The sequence below is a fragment of the Ananas comosus genome, linkage group 1, assembly GCF_001540865.1.
Source record: "Ananas comosus cultivar F153 linkage group 1, ASM154086v1, whole genome shotgun sequence".
NCBI lineage: Eukaryota > Viridiplantae > Streptophyta > Magnoliopsida > Poales > Bromeliaceae > Ananas > Ananas comosus.
In genome coordinates, this window is record NC_033621.1 from 23960441 (window position 1) to 23976775 (window position 16335).

Below are 16335 nucleotides of genomic sequence, written 5' to 3' on the forward strand. Positions count from 1 at the left end.
GAGCTTTGAACGAAAAAAAGGCTCGATTTATTTCAGCCGAGCTGAGTAATGGCTTTGTTCGAAATAGGCCGAAAGCTCGAAAAGCTCGAATGATATATTATATATATATTATATATTATAGATATAATATATTATATATTATAATATTATTTAATTTATATAGGCTGAGTGAATAATCTGGAGTTAGTTAAAATTGGGCCAATATTGTTGGCCCATAAAAAAAAACCCAATAACAAATAAAAGAGCAAAATTTTACTAAATTTATAATTTTCCTTTTCTTTCTTTTTTTCACAGAGCTCTAAATTTCAAATATTTTCTCTCTTCTCTCTTTGTCTGTCTCTCCCCTAGTAGCCAAGCCGGAAGCCCTCCAAATTAAAGTAGCAGCATATGTTGCCGTTGCCTATCTTGCTATTAATTTATAGCTTGAAAAAATATACAAAATATTTTTAAAGTAAAAAATTATTATTCATATAAATTTTTAATTTTATGTATAATATGATTGGATAGTGTTAATCCAATATTTATCTATATAATTTATTTATTTTTGACTGTATAAATGAAAATGATAATATAGAGATTGAAGGGGGGAAGAAAAGACATGTGAGGTGAAAAGATTAGAGATTAACTCATAAATTTTTTTTTTTCATATTATAATATTATATTTTATATAATTATTTTATGCTTTGAACTGATTAGAATATTTTTGTATCAATGTTCTAATCGAGAATTTAAACTATTGATCGTATTGATGTTGAGAATTCTAAGCGGCTCGTTTAGGCCGGCAGCTCGCATCGACTCAAATATAGGCTCGCTCCAGCCTCGGCTCAAATTAATTTAATCCAGCTTGAGCTAAATTAGGCTCGAAATTAATTTCAAGCCGAATTTGAGCCAGGTAAGCTCGCTCAGAGCTCGGCTCGTTTCCACCCTAATTCTAGAGCTAAATATATATACCATGATGAATATAATAACTTGAACATATATAAATATATATGTTGATGATCAATAATAATACATACGCTACATACTATGTACGTATATGCGTACGTACATACCTATTTGAAATGAAGGCCCAAGTGATTCGACGTAGCACGCGTAGGAGTTGGGCGGTTTGACCGCGAGCTTGAGCACACCACCTTCATCAGTGACAGAAAGAAGGCCTCGTTACGTTCGTCGGCGTTCCCTCCACATCCTTCACTGGGCTCAGACCACCACCACCACTGTTTCAGCAATTGTGACTGAGAGCCTTGTTGGCCTACGCAGCTCGAACACGAAGAGCAGCAGCGTGAGCCAGACGATGGCCTGCCACGACCGACAGCTGCACGACCAGGTTCTGCGCCCAGCGGCCGTACATGGCCTCTGGCGAGCGGAACGCCGACGACCAAGGAGTTGGTTGGAGGGTGCAGAGGGAGAAGCTCGTTATGGACAGGAGTAGCTTCCCTTGCTGCTGCCTGCATTTGCCCAGGCGGCGATCACGAGGACGATGATGGCTTCTTGAGATGGCGTCGGCGGCGATGGCGCGGTAGTTCATGGCGAAGGGGTCGGTGTGGAGGGTGAACTCGAAGGTGAAGAGGGGAGGGTGAAGGAGCGCGAGAGCGTGATCGCGTCGCACTGCTCCGGCGGTGGAAGATCCTCCACCACCGCACCGACCCGTAGCCGACGAGGCTACGACAAGCGGCACCATGGCCTCCGCACCTTGTAGATATCCCCCACCTATCATCTTTGTTACTTAACTAACTATATAGATAAGATAGATATATTGGTAGCTCTCTAGATAGAGTGTAATGATATTTTGAGTACTAGCTAGGGTTGGATATATATATGGTTGTGGAGTGTATATATACAGATATAAGAGTGTGATGTATTTATATTGTAAGGAAGAGGGACATGGAGATAAGAAGGAAAAGGATTTAGCTAGCTTGGTGGTGTGGTGTGTGTGTGTGTGTGTGTGTGTGTGTAGTGTGCATTGGATTATTCCATAATGAGGTGGATGGTATTTTTGAGCACGCATTTGGAAGGGAGCTAGGATAGGGTTAGGGTTAGGTTCTTGAAGAAGAGTGTGCATGCATGGATGAGAGGAGAGAGAAGAGAGAGGAGAGAGAGAGAGAGGAACCTGTGATGAAAGCCTTAGCATAAGGAATCGAGAGCAGTGGTTATTTCCACACATGTTGCCTAATGAGGTGCTGTAAATTAATTATTGGAGTATCTGTTTGTAATGTGATGAATAATTGATAGAGCAACTAAAATGAAGAGATATTGGAACGTATTCTTTCGCATAATGGAAGCCTTTTTAGCTTAATTCATTTAGTTAAAATATATATATATATACACTATCGATAGTATAAAGCCTTGATACTATTGAGTTTATCTACGTTAGATTACCTTGATCATTTCCATCCGTTAAGATTATACTATTAAACCAACATCCACGTCAACCTCAGGGAACCACTATATCTCTACGCACATCTTTTCATTCAACAGCGAAAATCAATAGTACGAGAGTTGGACTATTGATAGTATAGTGACATATTGCTATATATATATATATATATAGTAGAGCTATTATGCTATCGGAAATATTAGAGGAGTTATGTGCTTCAATTTGTGGCCTTAGATCAACTCATTTGATATTTCTAACCTTTGGATTAATACTATTACTCTTGTGGGAACACTCATACCCTAAGGTACTACTCAACTCTGGGGGACCCAATCATCCCAACTATATAATTTTTGAATCCAAAGACTAAAAAATCGAGACAGGATCTTCTCTGTACTTCCGATAGCACAGTAGCTCGCACATAATATATATATATATATAATATATATTAATATATATATACTATATATATATATATATATATAGATATATATATATACTATATAAATCTCAAAAAAGTAGATGCTGATTGTTTGGATGGTCAGAATTTAAAAGTATCACTAGAAGGGAAAAACATCCAACATCTCTTTATAATGTTTTCTGATAATATAATTAAGGATTGGATATATCACGAAGACCGTTGTGCCGTTAAGCAATCAAATTTTGAGTTTAGTTGAATGCTTTAGCAGCATCAACAATTTGTGCCTCAAGAAACAAAGTGTTGAGTTTTTTAATATATTAGACTCAAATTTTGAGGTGTTTTTTAGAGATCAAAACTTATAAATTTTAAATTTTTTCTTACTACATCAAGTGGCTATGAATTAAGATCAAATTAAATGATGATCCGGATAAAGAGCATCGAGTAGCAGGGAGTTGTAACTAATTTGACCCCTTAAAAGACAAAATACCATGATAGAAGTTCTAAAAAATTAAAATTTAATTCACTAAATGGTTTATGAATGGCTATACATTACATAATTTCTATTAATCGAGCAATTTACTCTTTCGATCCGTTATTTTTAGACTAATTGATACTTCAGTAATAGATTTCAAACCTATGAATTTTTTTAAAAAATTTTTGGGTTATTATGTTGGATTTTAACTTTTAATTAAGGTCTTTAATCAATACAAAATTGATGCATTATTGCTGTTCGGTGTATGATGTACGGATACCACCAGGTAGATGTAAATATTTTAACCTGGGCGCAGGCTTAATGGGCGTGAAGAGGCCCAATAAGGACGAGATGGGCTTTGTAAGGCCCGGCCTTGTAATTGACACGTAAAGGTTCTAGGGTTTTTTATTTACGGTGTCGCTTCGAGAATATATAAAACTTTTAATGATAATTTAATTTACTTTTAAAAAAAAAAAAAAAAACCTTATCTTAGGCCCTTACCTCACAAACACTAGTAGTGATTCAAATAATATCTCAAAAGCGTGGGAATCGAGCCCACTTCATAATGCGTTCACACAGAGAATCGAACCTACTGATCTCTCTGTCTCAACGATCTAGTAACAAATACTGAGTTAGCCTTGAAATTGGTTATAATTTTTACTGGTTAATTACAAATAGTTTCAAAAGTTCGAATGAATCTTAACACTTTAGCTCCTAAAGCTTTGAGTTCAATCTTTTGACATTTTATCAGCTTTAACCTTCTTAACAAAGTGTAACTTAACATTGATGTTTATGTGATGCCTCCTTCAAGTAGGTCCACTATTGACTTGATTATTATTCTTATAACGAATTAGTATTCGGAATGAAAGTCAAAGCTTCAGGACGCAAAATGAAAATTATCTTATTTTTTACCTGTTTTGGAAATGTTAATAAGTTTGGGGGTTTGCACCTGCATATTACTCACCAAGAAAGAAGTAGAGCAGAGCACGAGTGGATAGAATAACCAAAGAGGTGGGCAAATCCCGAAAACGAAATAATCCTATGTTGTTGCCAACATAAACAGAGATACAGATCCAAATTATATCTCCATCCTTTTTGAGAGGGATCCATTAATGGTCTAGGATAAAGTCTCCAAATGCAGTCGGTTGGTATGCTGATGATGCAACCTGGAAGAGAATGAGAGAATTGTCGGTTGTGGCTCATTACAACCAAAACAAGCCACAAAAAAGAAGGAAACAAAGAGTGTTTTTTAAGAGAAAAAATTCTGTTCCTTATCAAAATCCTTGTCTGTTTGTCCTGCTCCAGTTGCCTGCTTCTCTTTTCAACTCCAGAAAGCTCTGCTTTAATATGTGCTAGGGTGAGTTGTGGCAAGCATTGTTTCATATATGCCGTAGATAATATTCCATGTAAAAAGAGAACTAATGCTTCTGTTAGCATAATCATATTCATTCATCTGCACTATTACTATTTTTATTGTGTATGAAGTAGTGGGAGCAGTGTGAGAAATGCTTGGGAGCAGCTCTGTCAACTCCAGATCAAGCAGCAGAATGCTTTTCGGGCATTATGGTTTCGATTCGTGTGTTAGTTGCGCGTCGTGTTAGTATCTGTCAGATGTGAGACGATAACAGATAACTTTGTCTACAAATAAAGCACGATGATAGATGGATAAGATAACACAATAACCACGAACAATGTTGAGGCGTTTCTACAAAAGAGTGCGTGTCGACATAATCCTAAAACATAAGGCGTAATCCAAGCCATCCTTTCCCTCCTTGTGTTTGAGCTGTGTTACGCAAAATTGCCACCCTAACTTGAGTCGTATAGAAGCGGATATGAAGGCAGCCTGCAGTTTTTCAGCATTCTCACTGCACGACGATCTAGCATCGATCGAAGCAAAGAACATTTTTGTTTCAAATCGCAATTCTGTCAATGTGCCCTGAATTGATATAGATAAATGATTGTACACATTCGATTAACATCTTAATCAGTGGTCTCACAGCAAGCGAGAAACAACTTGCGTCACATTAGGTGGAAATTGAAATGTGGGCATATGGCGAGTTTGGTGGGCCTTGTAACAAGAGTGTGAGATTAGGAGGCCCAATCTGCCACTGAGCGTGTCTCAGCACATACCAAAAAAAACATTCTAGTGGATCTTGGAAGCTAGAATTAATAAAATTTGGATGAACCAAAAGATTAACTTTGCTTTTTTCTGGTTAGTTTTTAAATTACATAGCATGTGCTTTCGAGAGTTTTAAGTGAATTCCCTCTAGTTTCGGAGCATTTAGCGCTTTCAAACTTTTTAGGCCTCGCCATACCATCAAAGTGGGATATGCGTCATGCAACTTAATTTATCATTGTAGGTCTTCCAGTCATAAGCAGTACAGAAAGTGCTTACTTAATGCGATTAAGTTGACCAGGAAAAGATCGTACAATTAATATCAGCCAATACCACAAGGAAAAGGTAAGGCAAGCATTGATTTGCTAAAAGTTCTTATCAGCTTTTAAACTCTCTAATTATGTAGAGTTCATGCTTGTTGATGATAGCTGTAGTATAGGAAAAAGACTGAAAGTGCGTTGATCGTACATAAAGGAAGTGTTTTAGATTTCATGTTGCTATTGTGCGCCTGCTTGTGCCATATTTTGCCTATCGACGAGAAGCTAAATAAGCTTTTGGAGCACGAACAGCAGAAGAATAGTTCAAGCTTTAAATTCTGCTTCTTCTACAGTGAGTAAGTTGTTGAATGTTTGGAGAGAGAAGTTGTTATTGCTTTTCAAACATGTTTTACAAAGGCATTTTAGAAGCGTATAGCAAGCCAAAGATGTCCCCTAGGCTGTTAGCCCCGATGTGGGCACGATTGACTGCATATCAGGACTTTGATGAATTTTGCTTGCCCAGAAGCGTGAAATGCAGCCTGCAGAGTAGCGTGATTCCCTTCTAACACACATTAGATCTATACAAGGGCCAAAGAGAAACACAAACACATCTGACAGACTATAGTGATTTATTGTATAAAATGTAACAAATTAAATATCACTATGATATTTTACAAAACTTTTCCTGGACACTGAAACTCAAATCAACAGCGAAAAGCTGTGATGAAGCAATGTACATAAAATTGGTGTAAACATCACACAAACAGTATGCGTGAATGGATCTAGCCTACAAAATTGAGGCCCTCCTGCTTTACTGTCGGTACTAAAGGTTCAATGCTGCTCCAGTCCCGTTGTCGTCCTGGCACGTCAGAAGTGAGCTGCCAGAAGAAAAGGGGGGATTTTCTTTGTGAATCTGCAACATTCGAGCCTAGATTTTAGTGCATGGCAACCCGGTACTTGTATCATGATTTTCTAGGAGAACCATTCCACCTTAGTGCGTGATAATGCAAGAATTTCATAAACCATTTGAGGCTTCAAAGGCAAGCACATATACTTGAGATTAAAGCAATTAGATATGAGAAGCCACTGTGAAAAGTTGCCTAATGTTTTGACTGTAAGGGCGGATTGTTTAGAAGAAAAAAGAGGGTAATAAACTAGTCCTTCGATGAAATTGTTGTTGGTGTCGAATATTAAGTAAGAAACATGTTTGACGATTAAGTTTGGAAGAGGAGTGCTTGAATTATATAAATAAAAACACTGTTCTCTAACAACTTAGCTTTTGGAGAAAATACGATTTATTTCATAATCTAAATTAATGGTATGAAATAACTCCGTTAGCAATTCAAATCGGTATTAAATAAGATATATTATGTCATTTAAATAAAACCATACAAAAACCAATATCTAAAAAAGCAAATTAATTTGTCACAAAGATGTGCTGAGAAAAACAATCCGGAGATAGCTGCTCATGTATAGTGATAGCTAATCAGAGTTTCCATCAAGAGGAATTCATCTATACATTAATACGGAGTCAGTAAGTAGATCGTGAACTTCATAAGGAAGAAGTTGGTACCTCGCTATAATAGGATTTTGATAGAAAGAATGGCTACTTTGCTGCTCGAATTCCTCCATTCTCATGAGATATTAATAATCTTACAGCAGATTAATTATAAAAAAAATGTGTTGTGAAGTATCTCAATCATCTAGATCAGCAATGCAACCCCATACACTATGTTGCTGATTTTAGTAAATCATGCTGAGTCATAAAAACTTACTGCGAATAGAGCATAACAACTTATATCAGAATGGTCAAGGCAGTTACCTTCCTGTAATTTTCAACCAAGTAACTGCCTCACATATTTTCTGCCTTTACGATTCTGTGTTCAGAAGCATTTTTCTCGCCTTGTCGTTACCTAAGTCGTACATCTGCAGAAAAACAATATTAATATAGACATAATAGAGGTAATAGATTCTACATAAAGATTTTAATATGTTTATTACTAAATCAATCTAGGCTCTTCCACATAAAGCAAGTGATAGTCACAGCAAGTCATATTGTATACGCGCCTTTCACTTTAGCTTGACCATCTGTCAATTCATGTGTTCCCATACTCAGAAGAGCAACCTGATCAAGTTAAACACTAGCAATGTTGATAAGTGGAAAAAGTAGCAAAAGATAGCACATACTTTCCAAAGTACTTAACATTAAGACCCACAAAGTGGTCAGACAGTATAAAGACATGAAAAATCTATAGCGAATTCAGATGCCCGCAGGAGATCTGAAAACAATCGGCAATAATGAGAATTAATAAAATTTATATGGAGCATTTCTAAAGAGGATGCTTAGAGTAGAGGTTCAAATAATGATCAGAAAGTTACAACATAAAATGTTGTGGTACCAATAAGCATGGTTGCTATGAGGATGAGGGTTACGAAACTTATATACTCGAACATTATATTTCACTTTATTAGCAGAGCCCGTTTACTATCATGGGTTCAGTGGCGAGGTTTATTCATCAGAGCTTGTGACAGATTTTTAGCAAGTGAATAATAGACAGTCCAAATTATGATATCAAAAGGATACAGAAAAATTCATTCGCGCTTGTTTTTCTGTCAAGAAAGTATCACGACCGCTTGTAGTGATGTTAAATGGCAGCTACTCATCCGGACCCCATCCATATTGAATCACATGCGTCGTTGCCTATCTGCCAGTAACAAAGCATAATTAAATAATCAATTACACTTTCAAAGGAAATTGTTCAAAATAGTAAGAAAACATAATTTCCCTATAAATTTGTATATTTGTGCTTTGCAGGATCAAGAAAAATTCCAGTTTACTCTTGAGCTTGCTTAAGTTCAGATGAGGACAAAGATTTTCTTTCGCCGAAAAGGTCGAGTAGCAATTGCGATGCATTAATGAACCAAAGCAAAGACGAGCTTCTTTTTCCAGTGTATGACCGTGAGATTCTACATTCATTTACAGAGCCTTCTTCATTGCTTTGTAATCTTTGTACATCCAATTCACCTGAATGTAGGTCATGAAGTGATTAACATATCAGTCGTGATTCACACAGAGCACACAAGTTATATGACAGGAATTAGCAATTTTGCACTAAGTTAATAGAAATCAAAACAAGCACATCAACAATGTACAACATTATCACGGTGTCATAACACCGACGACGCTCCTTTGGCTCTCAAGTTATGCGACTTGAGCGGGAAAAAAAAGATGGTCACTGTATGAAATGGAAAATGCGAGTTGCTGAAAGTTAACAGACTCTCTATGAATAATTAATTTAAAAAGCCTTTTGCTATCACGATTCTTGTAATGGCCATATATAAAGAAATCAAAAATTATAAACAGAACATATGAGAGAGGCAAAAGCAAAACAAGCAATCTCTCTCGGATATTTTATATATTGTATAAATAAACAAAAATAAATTACGTATATATATATAATTTATTCGGATTTGAATTCGGATAATATTTCGAATATCCATACCTATTGACATCCCTACTCCTTATTCCACTTTTTAATATACAAAAAATACGTAATAAAAAATACGTACTAAATACGGTGAACCATTCACCGTGTTTGAACACGGTGAATGGTTTTCACCGTGTTCAACTTAACACACGGGCCCAGTCTTGCCCGTGTGGCGTTGACGTGGCGCCTGCGTGGCAGGCCCAGGGCCATTTTTGCAAATTAAATTTTGACAGGGCTATTTTTAAAATAAAAATTTGTCAGGGGTCTAAATGCAAAAAAAGCCTAAATTTTTAGTGATTATGAAAAAAAAAAAGAATAAAAATACTCCGTCCGCTGTTTTGTTAATCGTTCTTGTTATTATTATTATAACTATCATTTTACCTGTAATAAATTACTTTTCTCAGCAAATTATTTAATTAAAGTACTTTAAAAATCAACATGTTAGTGACATATTATGAAATATGTATATCGAGACAAGTGTATTTGAAAGAGCGGCCGAGCACGAAAAATTCCAAATGAAAACAAACAAATTAAAATTCGACTAATGATTCGAAAATAGTCGGCTTAGCTTTAATTACCTGTCAAATATGTTGTGCTATGCGCACCACGTAGCATACCCCGAAGAAATATATTGGTCTTAAATCTTAATTAATTAGAGCGTGTTTGTTCCACCTAAAGTGATTTGTTCCAATATAAAAATTTCACTTTGAGAGCTCAACAGGGTTCTGTACAATAATTAATGATTTAAAAATCAAATTGAACAAGGCTGATCCAACCGCGACGTAGTCTATAAACCAGTTCGGTTCAACTCTCTGAACCTAGTAAGTTAAAAAAATATTTTAAACTATTTGAGTTGGTGGTTCAATCATTGGACCAGTAAATCGATCCAGTTTAAATCATGACCAGCCTAATTATTTTAATCAAGTTATATTAAACCCAATGGTTTAAAATCAACTTAATTGATTTTATTTTCTATTTAGCATATATTAATTTTATAAAAAGAGAAAATTGAAAATTTTTATCTACTTTATTTGGTCTGTAATTTAATATTTTATAATAATTAAGTATAATACTAAAATAATATATATATATATATATATATATATATTTATATAATAACAGTAAAAATAATAATTAAATAATTATGATGTCGTGTTAGCGTCGCTTGTTCAACCGGTCGAATCGGTGACTCTTAGCCCGTTAATATTTTTGGATCATTATTCGATTCGATTTTTAAAAAGTTGACACCAATTTGGAAGTTGCTTAATAAAGACAATATTTTCGAAATAAAATAAACTTCTTTTTTTAGATCATAGTAACTAAAATATTGCATATATTCCAAAAAAAATTGCTTAAATAAAACAAAACAGATGCGCAACGCTCACTCGTCGAATCTCCGCCCCGGGGATCAAAAAAAAGATCGCCGCAATAATCGGCGATTATGGATTCCACCGCGGCGATTTTTAGGAGCCACGAAAAGGGTGTTGTTTGTTGTTACGGAATTAACGGAAATTGTTATTGATGGATTCATTGCGTGTGTGACCGAGATTTAAATTATCAACTTTTATCTTTATAACTAATAAAATTATAGTAAAAGTAGATTTGTAAAATATTAATTTTTATAATTAGTTGTTTAATATTCTAATCAATTTCAGTTGAAATTAATTATAAATATAATGTAGATAGAGATTCATACAATTAAAATTATAACAATTCTAACATATATATATATATATATATATATATATATATATATTAAAAAAATAAGTCCTTGTTTAACATTGTGTTTATTTTTTATTTTTTAAATTGTAATGCATCCGACTATATTAATTTTTTTTAAAATGTATTTTAAATTTTTTTGGTTATAAAGTAAATATTTGGGATGAATAGTTGTAATTAATTTATTATTCACTTTCGCATTTTTTAATCAAAATTATTAAAAAAATAAAAGATACAATAAGATTTTTAAAAAAAATAGTGTGCATAAAACGGAAATTAAGGCGTGGCGCTTGATATTGGATTCTTAAATTGGATGACGAGATTCCCCGCTGATCCGGTTCGATCTCGAGTGGGGCCCACCGTGGAATCTGGCGCGTAACATGCAAGTGGTGTGGGCCCCCTTCATAAGATCCTCGCCAAATAAGTACTGTGATATTTTTGCAATTTGGAATATATTTAAATGTTTTAAATTAACTTCATTATGATCTCCTGATTAATTTAGATTGACACAGAAAGAGGGTAATCTACTACATAAATCTGGGCTTACTAACGCTGATGGGTTAAGTAAGTAGCAACAAGATGCATTAATACATTCCATTATATATTATATTAGTATTATACATCATATTCCGAGCTTTTACATCGGAAATTGTAGTGGGTATGGTAGCATACGACAGTACAGACAGCTATTTTCCACGTGGTAAGCTTGTTATTAAATATTGTCCATGACTGCGAGTTTTGAGAAAATCATTAAAATTTAGCTAATACATTATAAAAAAATATTTAAAATTTAGCATTGTTTATAATTAGTCTTAAACATTCTGAAATTATTAAGATTATTAAACAATAATGACTTTAATCGAATAAATTTTGATATAATATTTCACATTTTGATAAACAGAGTATCGGATGTATCAGAACAAATCTTGATTATTGCGAAAAGTTAAATTATTGTATCAAATTATGTTCAGAATGTTTTTTTTTTTGTTGGCTCATCGCAATAATGAAGAATTGTTTGGTGTATATCAATTTCCTTATAAAAGTTGGTACGCATTGCAGCAACAACACTTAGCTTAATTCAAATGTGGAAATGTAACAAAATGTGTGACAGGCTATTTTATGGATTTTAGAATAAACAACTCTTTGTCTAACAAGGAAGTATTAGTTTTGAAATTTGAATCAATTAAATTATACTTTTCAATTCTCGCCGATTAATAAAAGGAAAGGCAATTCATTATATGGTTTCTTTTGGTGCGAGAGAATTAACGAGGATGAGAGAGAAAATCAATTTTAAATTTTTAATGGCCAATTTGCATGAAAAATATCACAGGTTATTTTGGGTTGTAAAATCGGGCTATTTTTCGTTTGCAGATTCGATCCGTTTTTTCAGGCAAACTACCCAAAATACCTTTTACTTTTCTCTTCTTCTCTCTCCCTTCGTTTCTCTCGTTTTTTTTTTTTTTCTCTCGCCTGGCAGCAGCGGAGGTGGAAACGGTCCGTCTCGCCTCTCACCCTTATTCTCTTGCCCTCGCCCTCGCCCTCGCCCTCGTCCACGCACCCCCCACCTTCCTCGCCGCCAAGGCCGCGCCGCGACTTTTTTTTTTTTTTTTGCTTTTTTCTTTTCTTTTCTTCTCCGACTCTTCTCCACCGTCTCCGACGACGACGACGCCTCTCTCGTCCTTTCCCGCCCTTCTCATCTCTCCCTCTCCCTCATTCTCTGCCGCCTCCGACGACGATGTATCTTCGCCGGTGCCGACGTCGACGTCGACACCGTGGAGGTCACTGCGGCGCTACAGACTCGGAGCGGGGGTTCTTAGCGGCGTCGTCGCCGGCAGTGACAAAAAAAATTTATAGAAAAAACAGAAAAAAAATAAAGATAAAAAATTATATAAAAAAAAAGGATGAACATGAAATTGTATCGTTAACTGCAAAAAAAATTATAAGTTGCACTACTTAAAATGTAAACTGCAGTTTTAAGATGAAAACTATATTCTTTAAACGAAAATTACACTCTTTGAGAGATATTTACACTGTTTCTCTTCTTATTACACTCTTTCAGATGTAAACTGCATCCATTAAGATGAAAGTTATACTCTTTAAACGAAAATTACACTCTTTGAGATATATTTACACTGTTTCTCTTCTTATTACACTCTTTCAGATGTAAACTGCATCCATTAAGATGAAAGTTATACTCTTTAAACAAAAGTTGCACTGTTTCTTCTCTTGTTGTACCATTTTTTCTCTTGTTATACTATTTTTTATCTTAAACTGCACCCTTTTAGGAGATATTTATACTGTTTCTTCTTTTATTGCACTATTTCTCCTCTTGTTACACCATTTCTGTGTAAACAAGAGAAGAAATAGTGCAACAAGAGAAGAAACAGTGCAACAAGAGGAGAAACTGCATTGTTTAAGAGATATATATACTGTTTCTCCTTTTGTTGCACTATTTCTGTGTAAACAAGAGGAGAAATAGTGCAACAAGAGGAGAAACTGCACTGTTTTAGAGATATATCTACTGTTTCTTCTCTTGTTGCACTGTTTCTCCTTCTATTGCACCATTTCTGTTTAAACAATAGGAGAAATAGTGCAACAAGAGTAGAAACAATGCAATAAAATGAGAAACTGCACCCTTTTAAGAGATGTTTATACTGTTTCTCCTCTTGTTGCATCATTTCTGTGTAAACAAGAGGAGAAATAGTGCAATAAGAGGAGAAACAGTGCAACAAGAAAAGAAACAGTATAAATATCACTTAAAAGGATGCAGTTTAAGATAAAAAATAGTATAATTTTCGTTTAAAGAGTATAATTTTTATATTAAAGCAGCAGTTTACATCTTAAATAGTGCAACTTATAGTTTTTTTTGTAATTAACGATACAATTTCATCTTCATCATTCTTTTTATATAATTTTTTATCTTTATTTTTTTTTTTTCTGTTTTTTCTATAATTTTTTTTTGTCACCTTCTCTGCCAACAGCTACGGCGCCGGTGACGACGCCACTAAGGACCCCCCGCTCCGAGGCTGTAGCGCCGCAGTGACCTCTACAGTGTCGACGTCGGCACCGGTCAAGATAAATCGTCGTCGGAGGCGGCAGAAAATGAGGGAGAGGAAGAGATGAGAAGGGCGGGGAAGGGCGAGAGGCGTCGTCGTCGGAGACGGTGGAGAAGAGTCGGAGAAGAAAAGAAAAGAAAAAAGCAAAAAAAAAAAGTCGCGGTGCGGTCTTGGCGGGGTCGGAGGCGAGGAAGGTGGGGGGTGCATGGACGAGGGCAAGGGCGAGGGCGAGAGCATGAGGATGAGAGGCGAGACGGATCGTTTCTGCCTCTGCTTCGCCTCCGCTCTGCCGGCGAGAAAAAAAAAAAGAACGAGAGAAACGAAGAAGAGAGAGAAAGAGGAAAGAGAAAAAGTAATAAGAGTATTTTGATCAGTTTGCTGAAAAAGCGGATTGAATCTGCAAAAACAAAAAAGATGGTCCGGTTTTGCAAAAGTCCAAAATAAGTAAATTTTTTATGCAAATTGGCCAAAGTTAATACATTTTATATTTTTAGAAATATTGTGCACTTAAGTACACTATAATTATAACTAGGTTTTCCTACTAGTGCACACTTAATAAAGATTCCATGTGCATGCCAGTAATGACTATTCCGGTCAAAGCCAACCGTCTCTTTCCTTTTTAATACTTTGGATATTCTTGTGGCCACACATTGTAAGCTCCTGGAACAATGCCAAAGATAGCACATAAATGGTCAAAAGAGAATTTTTTTTTTTTATATTATATTTGCCAAAATTCTAAAAAATTTTAATGTATCAGTGGTTTAGAAAAAAATATATTTTCTTAAGAGAAAGAAAAATAGAAAACTACCCGTTTTGTTTATTATTTAAAATAAACTTAACTAAAATATGAAATAATTAAATTTCAAACTTGTGACATCAGGTACAACCTATTGAACCCCTAGTCGATTATGACTTAGTTTGGTATTGAGGTCTATCTAACGCTATTAGATAAATGGAGTTAAAAAAATATATATAGGGGTATGCTTCTGCATTCTCGGGTGGGACCGTAGAAAATATATCGTAACTGACTCATCGGGATATGCGGAATGCAATATTACGTACAGAAACAAACATGGTATTTTTTCAACGTATTTTTTCGCCGCACGTAACGCAATCTTTCTGCAATCCCAAAGAAGATAGTTGTTGCTGATGTAAAAGATACGATCAATACACAAAGTCATGCCATCCATATGAGTGATAAGATGGTTAGGTTATCTTATAAAAGATTTTAAAAAATAAAAATAAAGCTGCACTAAACAAATATAGTGGTTAGCCCTCATTACTCGGGAAAAATTCTAAAATGTGTGAGTTACATATCTTATGTGGTGTGACCCAACCAATCACAATTATCCTTTAAGATTTATTCATCTCATCATGATTTATAAAAAAAAATTTTTATTGCATTTTTTTTTCTAAAAGAGAAGTATTAGACTAGTATAGACACTGTACAATTGTTTGAGTAAGAGCCTACAAACAAAACAAAATAAAAAAATAGAAAAAAAAAGTAATATTCTCCTTTTAGGGTGTATCCAAGCAAAAGGATTCATTTTCTTAAAACTAACTTTGGGTCCACTTTTCTTAATGACACATGCATAGGGTATAACTTTTTAGTTATTATACTATTCAAAAAGTATAAAAATCAAAGAAGAGGGGTTTAAAAATGTTGGTTTTTAAATCGGTTTCAAGTCGTCCATGGTGGACAAATTCGACCCGACCCATTAAGTAGTGGTTTCTTTACGAGTCGGAATTGAGATATTTTAAAGACTAAATTTTACTTCCAGAAAACAAGATGCCACTATACATGTGAAAGAAACCCTTCCTTGTTTGACTTGCTAAGCCATTTCTATTCATGTTGCATGTTAGCTACACTTCTCAATCACTTGGTGACAAAAAGCTCCAAACACACACACAAAAAAAAAGAAAAAAGAAAAAAAAGGCTTTTTCAATTTTTCCAAGCCTGAATTAAATTGATTTATTTATTTATTTTGGGTGAAAGAATCATTTGCATTTAAGGATATTTCATTCCCACAACTTGTGCAAAGAGAAGTTTCAAATTTAGAATGTCTTTTTCAATCAACCTCTTTCGTGTTTGCATTTAATTTAAGGATGATGGAGAGATATAAACATTAAATCTGGTCACTTTTGATAAAACTATCTAGATTCATTGCACGTGATCTATACATAGTAAATATAGAATTGTTAATATCATTCTTTTTTATTTGAAAATAGTTAAATTTTAACATTTTTGTAGTATGATGAATCAGATTCGCGTGTGGTGCTTGTGTTCAATGCTCACATCAAAAATTACCGTATATTTTCAAAATTAAAATCCTTTTCAATCGCGTCGTGTCGAATCAGTGTACTATAGACAAGTTTGTGTTCTGTTGATTTTAGATATATCTCAGTAATTTTACAAATTTGTGACTTCTCAT

General features: G+C 34.7%; 1 pseudogene; it reads right to left on the reverse strand.

Moving 5' to 3' along the window:
* Positions 1-2164, reverse strand: part of LOC109726575 — a 7892-nt pseudogene extending 5728 nt beyond the window's left edge.